The sequence below is a fragment of the Hylaeus volcanicus genome, chromosome 7 (genome assembly GCF_026283585.1).
Source record: "Hylaeus volcanicus isolate JK05 chromosome 7, UHH_iyHylVolc1.0_haploid, whole genome shotgun sequence".
Lineage (NCBI taxonomy): Eukaryota > Metazoa > Arthropoda > Insecta > Hymenoptera > Colletidae > Hylaeus > Hylaeus volcanicus.
This window is the reverse complement of record NC_071982.1, coordinates 12,288,584-12,299,493: the sequence shown is the minus strand read 5'-3', so window position 1 is coordinate 12,299,493 and position 10,910 is coordinate 12,288,584. Positions and strand designations below refer to the sequence as shown.

The window sequence follows — 10,910 nt, the reverse complement described above, 5'->3', positions numbered from 1 at the left end:
CATAAATAAAGTACAGGAATCATTTTAGAGAATTAATTGTATTTTCTTTGGTGCAAGGATCTCTCAAAGAACCATCAAAATGGTGACTGGAAATCACTGAAAATCACCATAAGAATCGCTTCATCGATCCACAGCCCTCCCGAAGAACCATCCCGAAACGTCACCCCCCCAATCGAAGAGAAACAACTCTCCCCTTTCGCTTCCACCAACATCCCTCCCGTGCGATTCCTCGGCATTTCCACGACTTCGCGGGTCGCTTTCTTTCGGTTTTTGTTATTGTTTAATCGAGCACAGAGCCGTCGATTCCACTCGCATGTTTCGGCCATCGTGTCGCGGTGAAAGAATTTATCGGTCCACCGCGACGGCCGCAACTAAATTTGCATTCACGGTTGGCCAGATAAATGCGGTGCCACCGCCGCTTTTGTTAGCCGACGGAATAATATAGGCGCGCGCGTGTGTGTATGCATATGCGTGGCGCCTGCTTCCACCACGTGCGCATCATTTATATGTATTATATACGTTCGACGGAAGTGCGTGTGTTTCCACCTGTACGGTTGGCTCCGCAAACTACTGGATGATTGACCAGCGCCGGAGAACAATAGGCTGTAGCGCAACGCCGTTGGAATACTGGTCGAACGAGGGCATATCGACGGGCGAAGGGATGTACGGGAGGGTGGAAAAAAAAGAAAACCGTTGAACGAGATGGAGTTTTTCACGGGGTTGGGCAGAAATAAAAAAAATACGGGAAGAAATGAAGAAATGGCTCTCGCGCGATGCGTATGCGTGATATCGGAGGCGAATTAGGTCGCCGTTCGGAGAACTTTAAACTGGATTCGATAAAAGGGAGCATTTTCTGAACGGGGAAGTTTTAGGAGCGATAGGTATCGAGAGAGGGAGGCTTAGGGGCTTCGGGATGTTTCGTTGGAAGTTGATGGCAGAATGAACTCGAATGATATGAGAATATTTAAAAATTTGTATCTAGATCAGATAGAAGCAGTTAAAAAGAGTTGCATAACCAGAGTCATGGAAACAACGCTCCAAGAATCGCAGGGGGGATGTCGATGGAGGGGAGTAGAAGAGGGAGTAGGCAGTGAATTTTTCAACGGCGATCTTCTATTCCAGCGGCGCGGATTACGAGACTTTGCCTTCGCGGTAATAACTTTTTTAAAAGGTTTTCATGCCTCGAAGTTCGTTTCACAGTTAGTCTTGGATGTTTCTGAAAAATGGAACGATACTCCGTCGAACGGAGTTTTTAATAAATATATATTGAAAAAGTAGTATTGATAGACTGTCAATGCTTTCCCGATAAAAACGAACCCAAACTCGACCACATTTGGCCCAACTTGTGCATTTCGAGCATCAGCCTCCCGTGCAGCGTGCCCCAAACACGTGTAATTAAAAATGATCCTAACGATGTCGTGTTTATACTCGTTTTCATCAGGCAAAACTCGTCAATTCGTGTATGTAAAAATTAGATAGAAAATATACCATCTTCTCAAAGTTCGTCCTCTTAAAGAATAAGCTTACTACTGAACAACGTTTAATAAATGTGATCTGTTTTTTAATTTAAATCCAAATACGACCTGAACCATGCTTCCCTATAATCGTGATTTTGGCGCACTCCAGCGTTTGTTGGCTCGAAGCTGGAAGTTATTTCGCGGATAGTTGGTTCACGTAGGGGTCGACGTTCCTTCCTAGATGTTATTTGACTGCCACCGGAAACTATGCTCGGAAACGTCGGTCTCGTTGATTAGCGATCGTATTTTGGCGCAGCCTGTACACGTCCGCGGTGATATGTGCACGCTCGCCGGGTTGTTTCGTGCGTTGTATGGGTGCTTTAACACGTATACACGTAGATTGGACATGAACGAGCGTCTCTCCTCTCCTTCTCCTTGAGTCGGTACAGGATTTAAGGGAGGAAGGTAGTATATTTGGCTGCCAGGTACCGCCCATCTCGTTTATGCGCCCTGCCTGACTCAGCAAGCCCATAAAAGCCCTTCTTATTCGCGAAAAACGATTTCTCGCAGAGGGATCTTGTTTGCTGCCAATATCATTCCTATCAAATCTCTCCGACGACTATCTCCGTTGAATTCTACGCCGCGGTTTCGAAACGTGACTCGCTGTAGGAATGATTTTTCAAAAGCCGAACGCCTGTCGTTCCGTTTTTTTCTCAACAATCGGTCGTAATAAATGTCAGCGCAGAAAGATTTCGACTATTGATTTCGAGACAACTTCAGACTTACAATTGTTGCGATTAAAGTAAAAATGATTAGTTTAGATATTTTTGTGCTAGGTCTCACAATTTTTAACTTTGATATTTTTTATTTCATCTAAACGATACTATTGTCAGTGAAATCGTGAGGTTTTCCCGAGGAAAACGAGTACCATGATCTAGATAGGATTATTTCTAATTACACATGTTTGGGGCACGCAGCACGCTCGAGATGTACAAGTTAAGTACTAAATGTGGTGAAGTTTGGGCTCGTTTTTCTCAGGAAAGCATCAGTAAACTATCACTAATACTCTTATGGAGATGCAACAAAGCGCATACTATTTTCAATAATGTTACTCTCGTTTGGGGCACATTTCTCGCAATACTATCACTCGAAATACCTAATAGACCAAATGTAACCGTGTTTGGGCTCATTTTCCTCGAAAAAACCTCGCCAATCCATTGGCGATATTCCCAAGGAAATATAATTAAAAATCAAGTATGAAATTCGAGTCCAAACGCAATAAGATTTCCAAATATTCGATAACGCTGATTGGTATCGATAATTTGATTGGGCTTTGTAAGCAAGGTTTACCACAGCATAATTAGTACGAGTGGAAGAGTTTGTTGGTCCACAGATTATTCATACAATCGTTTCCCATCGTTCGATATTTATATAGTCGAAGGGAAAGGACGAGTCGTCGGCAAATTACAGCACCGTGCGAGGCTCCCCAGCTGACAGTGGCACGGTAACCTATCGCAAAGCCCCTCGGACGGGGCGGCTACTTTAACGTAATCCCGCGACGACGAAAAAATAATATTATTCGAGTCTGCGGGCCAAAGTTGTCCGAAGGACGCTGGGGAAGTTACCGCACGCCGCCCCGTGACGAAGTTACTTTCGCATTATCCTTTGTCCGCGGTAGTTCCTGTCCAGCGCGTAAGAAGTTTCACCGATAAAGGAGTGGCTCTTCCTTCCCGAGTGCAGAGGATAACACAAAGCGTGTTCTTAATAACGGTTTTTTCCCTCCTTTATAAAGCTCACTGTAGGTCCGCCCCCGTACACTTTCGAGTTTTATCGGGGGGACACGTTCGTAAACGTGACGGCGAATACACGCCGTTAAAGTGTGTTAATACGTGTTCCACGGGAGATATATACGCCCCCGTTAAATTGCTGCCATGACGTTAAAATCGTCGTGTGTCTATGTGCTCGCGTAGGAGAGTGTTTGCAGGGTATTTAAAAATTTTCGAGAATTTTGATTATAGAGATGCGAATCGAAAGGAAAGTCTCGAAGAAAATTGTATCGTACATGTTTAAGTTATCGTTTGATCAGGATCTAAACATCACGCAAGATTTGATATAATTGAGTTCCAAATTGAATTCCCGAACGAGCTATCCCAACGAATGGTTACGATGCGATCGAGAATGATTTTTGATGTAAAAGTACATCAGAAATATAAAGTAACATTCTTTGAACAAGGCTTCGTTCTTGAGAAAATCAATTTTGAATATGTTCAAGACACTATGTCTGACTATTACTCGACAATTCTACTTGTGTCACTGCTTCGTCACCGCTTACAATAGATTCCAAGAGACTCAGCTTCTTACTGTGCCCCACTCTGTAAACAATCTATCAAATAATAATAATGAGTTATTGTTGTTATTCACGAGCAACGGATACACGTTCGAAAGTCGATCTTAACTTCGCTGCGATAGCGTTCGTCCAATTGATAGTATGAATCGATGCATGGTAAAAAGTCGAAAGTCGGGGAGGAAAGAAAGAAAATAAAATAGTCGAGGATGTGGTGGGGCACGGGGCACGGGGGAGGGGAGGGGAGGGGAGCAACGGATATTGAAATTTCACTAAAACGTGGTAAAAGCTTATAATGCTCGAGTGCGCAGGGGCTGGGGATAGTTGGGACTGGTTGTAAGCCACTGTAAACTCGGCTTGAAGAGTTGACATTAATTGGACCGTCTTGACAACTTTCATTCATCCCCTAACAAGCTACATCCGTCTCTATCCGTATTACCGGTTATCCTTTCTGCTCGTCGTAAATTCGACGTCGCCTGGCGTTCCGTCGGGTAACCTATCGAACGGAAACACGTATCAAAGTTCGCCATTCGGGTCATTAAAGTGTGTTCGCTTACGTCAACGATGACGTTAAATTTATTTGTACCAAAAAAAAATGCCAGAAATGTTCAGTCACTGTACCATTTGATGTGCGTCTCTATAAGTAAATATTAATTAGACGGTTCTTCGTTTAAATTATGAACAAAAATGTGGTCTTATTTGGAGATTTTCAGTGCAGAGTGAAATAAACAATGATATTAGACAGAAAGGGTTTTCAATATACGAGAAATCGCGTGAAACGAGGGATGAGTGTCCGTGAGTGATTCCTTATCAGCAGACTGCGGATCTTTATGCAAAATAAAATATTCGCGAACGTCCATATAAAAATTGAACCCGAATAGGAATTTATTTTCTACAAATATTATTTCTACAAATATTATAACATGAACTTTACTTTCAATCTTCTTTATATTCTTGCGTATTGTTTGCATTTTGTGGTTTCTTGCACGTTCAAATTTTCTATAAATGCATAAAGATCCGCCGTCTACTTATCAGAAAGTAAATCGAAAAGTAGAACGAACATTTTTCGTGCAAGCCCTTTTTTTAAGAGAAAATGGATTTTTAATTTTGTTTTGAGGTACCACCAAGGTACAGCACAACTTGAATAACATGCCTGACCATTATTCGTTATTTCGACTCGTATTTTTACCTTTCACCTCTCTCCAAACTTCTGTCGTCGAGCAAAATTCACTCGCGCAAGTAGAAACATCTAGCAATGGTCAGACACGCCCTTCCATTACCGATCGCAAGTAGCTTCAAGATTCGCTCTCTCCAAAAATAATCATCCCCTAGAAAAACCTTCTCTCACATTTTCGATTCCCTTTTTTTCACACGGAATTACCCCCCGCACCTCCTGATCCCACATCTCCCACTCCACAGTTCGGAAATCGAACAAATCATTCCCTTCGAAGCCACCGACGCATCAAGACACGGTACATCCTCTAAAACACCCTCTGTCGTGTTAAGAACGAACGAGCAACACCCGGTGGATAAAGAGCGTCATTAATACATCGGTATAACATTTCCCCGGCATCCCTTTAACGAGCCCCGGCGCTTTTTTAAATCGCGTGCAACAAAAAGCAGCTAATATCACCAGCAGGTTATAAATACCCTCAGGCCAGTGTTAAATACAGGGCCGGCTGTATTTACGAAGGCTCGTTTGTAAATAACCGTGGCCGTTATTTTACCAGGGGGCGTCTCGTTTAATTTTCGTAATTAGCGCCAACCGAGGCGACGGACGCGGCTCTAGGAGTACACTTTCGAGGGTCTGGTGGGAGGTGAATTTAACGTGAACTTGGGGTACGGCATAGTTTGATACGGTCGAGTCTCTCATTAATTCCGAATCAGGGAAGGCAATGAATTCACAATCGTCGAAACACGCCTCGCGAACGAGACAGACATTGTCGGCGGACGTCGACTGGGGCGTTCGCGAAGCTTCGTTGAATTCCGTACGGGGGTTTGTTATACCGAGGTTTAACTTGTATTATTACTAGCCCAACAAGTCAAACAATGGGCGTGGGATGGGCCGAAACGGAGGGGGTAGCGTCCCGTTTGCTACCGAAATTCGTTGGGTAGGCTGCTCCGTAAGCCTTCTCTCCCCTACATTTCCCCTCCCCTCGGCGACAGAAACCAACGACGCAGGATATCTCGGGAGGAGGGAAGGGAATCGGAGCGAATTCGGTGGAAAATTTCTGTCTGCGGTCGGGATTTTACATGTGTCACGTCTCTAAATCTTGCCGTCGCATCGAGCAGCGTGCACGCGTTTTCCTACCCTCTCGCACCGTCGCCCACACACCCCCTCCCTCCCGCCCCTTTCCGCGCGTTTCATTACGCTTACGCAGCTGCGTCGAATGTTTTCCACGTGGAAACTTCACTTTTATAATCTCGTCGTCGCCTGGCCAGTAGCGTTCAACCGACCGTTGAAAGCGCCAAAGTGCTCGTAAAATGTCACGGGGACAAGTTAATACCCGCGGCAACCGTTTCCACCGACACTTGTAAAAACGGCTCGTCTGTATTGGTTCATTAGCGGGAAACGTGGCCGCAATTATCGTTGCTGGACGAAGGTGTGCTAGGTACGTGAAATTTGTGCGGAGATTTTCGAATTCGCGACGTCAGTTTCGTCTCGGATCTGTGCTGGAACGTACAATTTTGTTTTTAGATCAATTCCACATCTCCGTATAATTTTGTATATTTTTCTTGGCTGGAGGAAATATTAGTTGTATTATCTCGAAGAATTTTTATTTTATTCATTTATTTCAGATCTTACTATCTATAATCTAGTAATGTTTTGCCATCCTCTGTGGGATAGGTTTAAATTGATTAGGATTGTAACAAATTTTTATATTCGTAAAGGACATTTTTCACTTTTACCTTAATTTCTATTAGAATATTTCATAAAATAATTGGTTAATAGAGGCTAGCGCAATAGTCTCAAGTGAACATGTTATTAAACTAAACAAAATGTCCTGGGAATATATATATATACATATGTATATATACATTCTAATGCAACGTGGACGTTCAATAATAATAATTATACAAGGAAAATATAAGCTTTCAAGCATAACACAAATGGGATTCTCAGTTTTGCTCCTCATTTGAGAGTACGATGTTCTAATTAAAATTTATATTACGTTTCCTTTCCTATGCAATTTTTTTTTAATACCAGTGCAGTGGACTTAAAACAATAGCAGCGATATAAAACAATAGTCCTTTGATCTTGAATCACTTCCAGGATTTTCGCGGCAATACATTTTCTAATTTCTTGTCTGGCTGGGTATAATCCTGGCGAACTTCCCAGAAATTTATCGAGTAGAAATGCATATATCTTTATAGAACATCTACCGAATCCATAAATCTTCGTCGGTTTTATCGACTACCTTGGAGATTATGCTTTTACGCGAATGATGTCACACTTACATGTTCTAGAATGTATTACGATCCAGTGTAACGTCACACGATTACGCTCAGACATTGAATAACGTTTTATGCGTATGGATGAGCGAGCAGAATATTGTGTATCTTGAATAAATTTAGTAGGAACGAAAACATTGACTCTGGTCCGAGAAACATGCAGGAAGTAAAGGATAATATAGAAAATAGTTAAACAATCGATATTTGTGTAATATAAAAGGGAGGAAAGATTATAGAAAAATACAAACACAGAAACAATTCAAATTAGATTAAAACCAGGCATAAACAATCAAGAACAAGTTCTATGTAGACTGACATCGGGAACGTCATTACCTGACGTTCATCTCAATTATTATTCCAATGGTTTGTTAATTTCTGAAATATCCCACCTATCGATACTATTAATACATTGCACGTTAAATTATGTATTTCCATTTGTACAGTTGTAAAGTTTTACGACGTGAAGAAATAACGTACGTCGTACCATTGTTCGGCGCAGAATAAAGGAGCGAGATATTAGGTCCGAATAATTTCTGATATTTCCACTGGAAATATTTTATATGGCGTTCAGCAGGAGACGTGAGAAACTGTGTTATGTAACTTGGAATTCCTACGTGTTTTTCGAATTCTACTGCGTAGAAGAACGTCCTCGTTATGTAATAAAATAGACAATAATATCATATATTAACAATATTATTACAATTTATAATTCGCTCACTATATCGATTGCCATTCGATTTTAAAACTTCTTCCTATGGAAAAATAATTTCAAGATTAAAATTATATATTAGATTTCTCTCTTGATAAATTTTTCTATTGTAAGCCATTGAAACTTATACTCCATTTCTATTACGTTTGTAGTGTTTATAATATAACACTATATACCACCTATCCATGGAACTTTTTATTCTTTCACAGCATAAATTTTGTATATTTATGCACAAAAATGCTTCTGCATTTATATATAGATTCCGTTTTATTGTTAAAAATGTATGCTCTGTCAAAACTAAATAATTTCACGAACTCTACAGAAATAAATAATAATTTGTATCGTGCAATTTGAAACTTTACTCCCATGTCTTGAAACTAGTTGGCTACCATCCATGAGTTGGAGGTTGCCATAGGTTGGAACAGTGTTTAGGGGTACTGCAGAGCGAGGAACTCTGGATAAGCCTACGAAAGTTGTCGAGGTCCTCTTCCCTTTCTTTCCACGTCTCTCGTTTTGTTGCTCCCCAATCGTTCTCATCCCGCTTTGTCTCGTAAACCACTCGACGACCACGAATGCGGAATGCTGTATTGGTTGTATCCTCGAGGACACCTGTGGCCTGAGCTCAGCATCTTTCTTTGTTTACACCGTGATACGATATCCGCCGTGAAACGTTCCGCTTGGAAGCGTGTACGACGTCGTAGTAAGCGTCATTCATGTCTCTTCGGGACCGTTCCATTCGTTATACATCAGTAGTGCACAACCTTCTTCGCTACTTGGCCAAATAAGTCGAAACAATTGTATTCCGTCGTGTTCTCGCGAGTTTAATTTGTATGGTATTTGTTTTAATATTTTGTATCATTTAATTATTTGAAACTTAATATGTATTATTATTTTACCGATGCTTTAGTGAACCTGAAAAGGGCCATACTCCTTGACGACTGAAACTTGGTAATATTTATTTATTTCAAATATTTCAATTAATTCGTCAGACGTTATATTGCACTCTTATAAAGAAATTGAAAAGAACTGGCATTTTTATATTATTATTAATCTGTGCAAATTCATGTATTTATGACAAATAAAATATACAAAATATAAAAAAATAAAGGAGGTACACGTTATACAATTTAAAAGATAAAACATACTTTAATGTAGGTTTCTTTTCTTCATCAGATCGTTTAAGACACACAATGAACTGATTGTATGCGTCGAGTTAATGATCCACCCTTACAACGAAACACTTTCACAAATAATTCTCGAAGTTCATTTCTTTGCGAACATCCTCCGAACCCGCCGCACAATAATCGAGGCTCTGAAATTTAATTAACTGCACGCTAATCAAATGGTAACACTTTATCGATTGCCCGGTATTAATTATTTGACGTTCGCAATATGGTTAATTAAAGATCCCGTTTGCTCGACGAGTAGTCAGAATTTTCGATATCGGAGAAATGTAATTAGCACGGGAATATTCGGGCTGTTTCCGTGAAAAGCCCGTGTATTTCTTTTTCCAAAAACGATCCCACGTGATCGATGACGGATTTCGTCTGTGGAGCATTTGGAACAATAGATCGTCACAGCAATTTTCTTTTGAACTCGACATTTATTTTTACATTTTGGAATGTACCGGTTGCATTTTTAAAGAAATGTTTATTGTACCGATCGTGTTTAATGCTAGGTTTATGCTTTAAGTTGATGTATGACACGAGTGCTGTTTGATGAAGATATGGCTATTCGGCAGAATAATTTTTTCATTAATTTTATTTTGTCTTTTTCTTGCGTTTATTCAATTCTTTGGCGTCGGTGTATATTTTATGATTTGAATTACGTCAGAAACTATTTGTACAGCGAATATTTTGTTCTGTTGCTTATTCTTTTATATTCAGAAATTAATTTCTTTATGTAATTTTCCAATTTTTTTTTATTCTAATGCTTTACCTATTCAATTACTTCTTTGTCGATACATTTATTTTAAAGTTATTTAGCCATACCTAGCAGATTTCTATATACTAAAATGCAAGCAAATTACTATATACTCGAAATAAATAGTCAATAAAAACTTCTTTTGAAGTAACTGCTCCTTTACACCAAACTTGCTACAAATTCGGAACTCGGAAGTCTCACACATTTCTGTTGCGACAAAAATGAATCCATTTCAAAAGCAAATATAAATATACATCCCACCGCATCATACCACAACATCACTCCACCTTCCCTCTCGACCTCAACCCTCCACAAATCTCTCAACGCCAGTATCCCTTTCGAAATTCAAGAGCAGCCAAACGAGATCTCCAAAAAATTTGTCCCATTTCCGCGCGAACCCTTTCCCTGATACTCCCCCGCAATTAACGCCAGCCAACCTCGAAATGCGTTCAAATTACCCCTGAAACCTTGAATTCCTTTTCGTCCCTCTTCCAACGAAAGGGCGGGGTAGAAAAATATTTCTTGCCGGGCGTTTTCCTTTTGCCAGTAAAAATAGCACGTACGCGTACACGTCGGCGCGGCTAAAAGCCTGTACACACTTTTCCTTTCGCGGAGGAAAACGAGTGCGCCACTCGACTAAAATCGAGACCCAGAACGGGGGACGGAGAGAGTCTAAACAAAAAAAAAAAAAAGAAAAAAGAAAATAATAAAAAATGAGAGAAGAGAAAAAGGAAGCTCGGATTCTATTTGTCACGCAGGGTACAGACTGCAGCAACGTTACGTCGTATTACCGTAATTTGCTCGTCTCGTGGAACGCCATAACGCCCGTTGAAGGGGGTCGAAGTGAAGGGTTGGGGGGGGGGGCGGGGGGCGGTGGCGAGCATTAATATTCCCTCCACGTCACGCTCGTTCCCAAAGGTTTCCCCGCGCTGTTTCCCTCGGTTCTCCGTCTCCCGATAGAGTCAATAGCAGCGGAAGCCGTAGCTAGAAGCCCTCCGCGACATTTCGTTTCTAATTCGAATTC

General features: G+C 40.9%; 1 protein-coding gene across 2 annotated transcripts in view; it reads left to right on the top strand.

The window, feature by feature from the left end:
* LOC128880023 (uncharacterized) overlaps positions 1 to 10,910 on the top strand; it is a 678,051-nt gene that overhangs the window by 42,692 nt on the left and 624,449 nt on the right. The window lies entirely within an intron of this gene.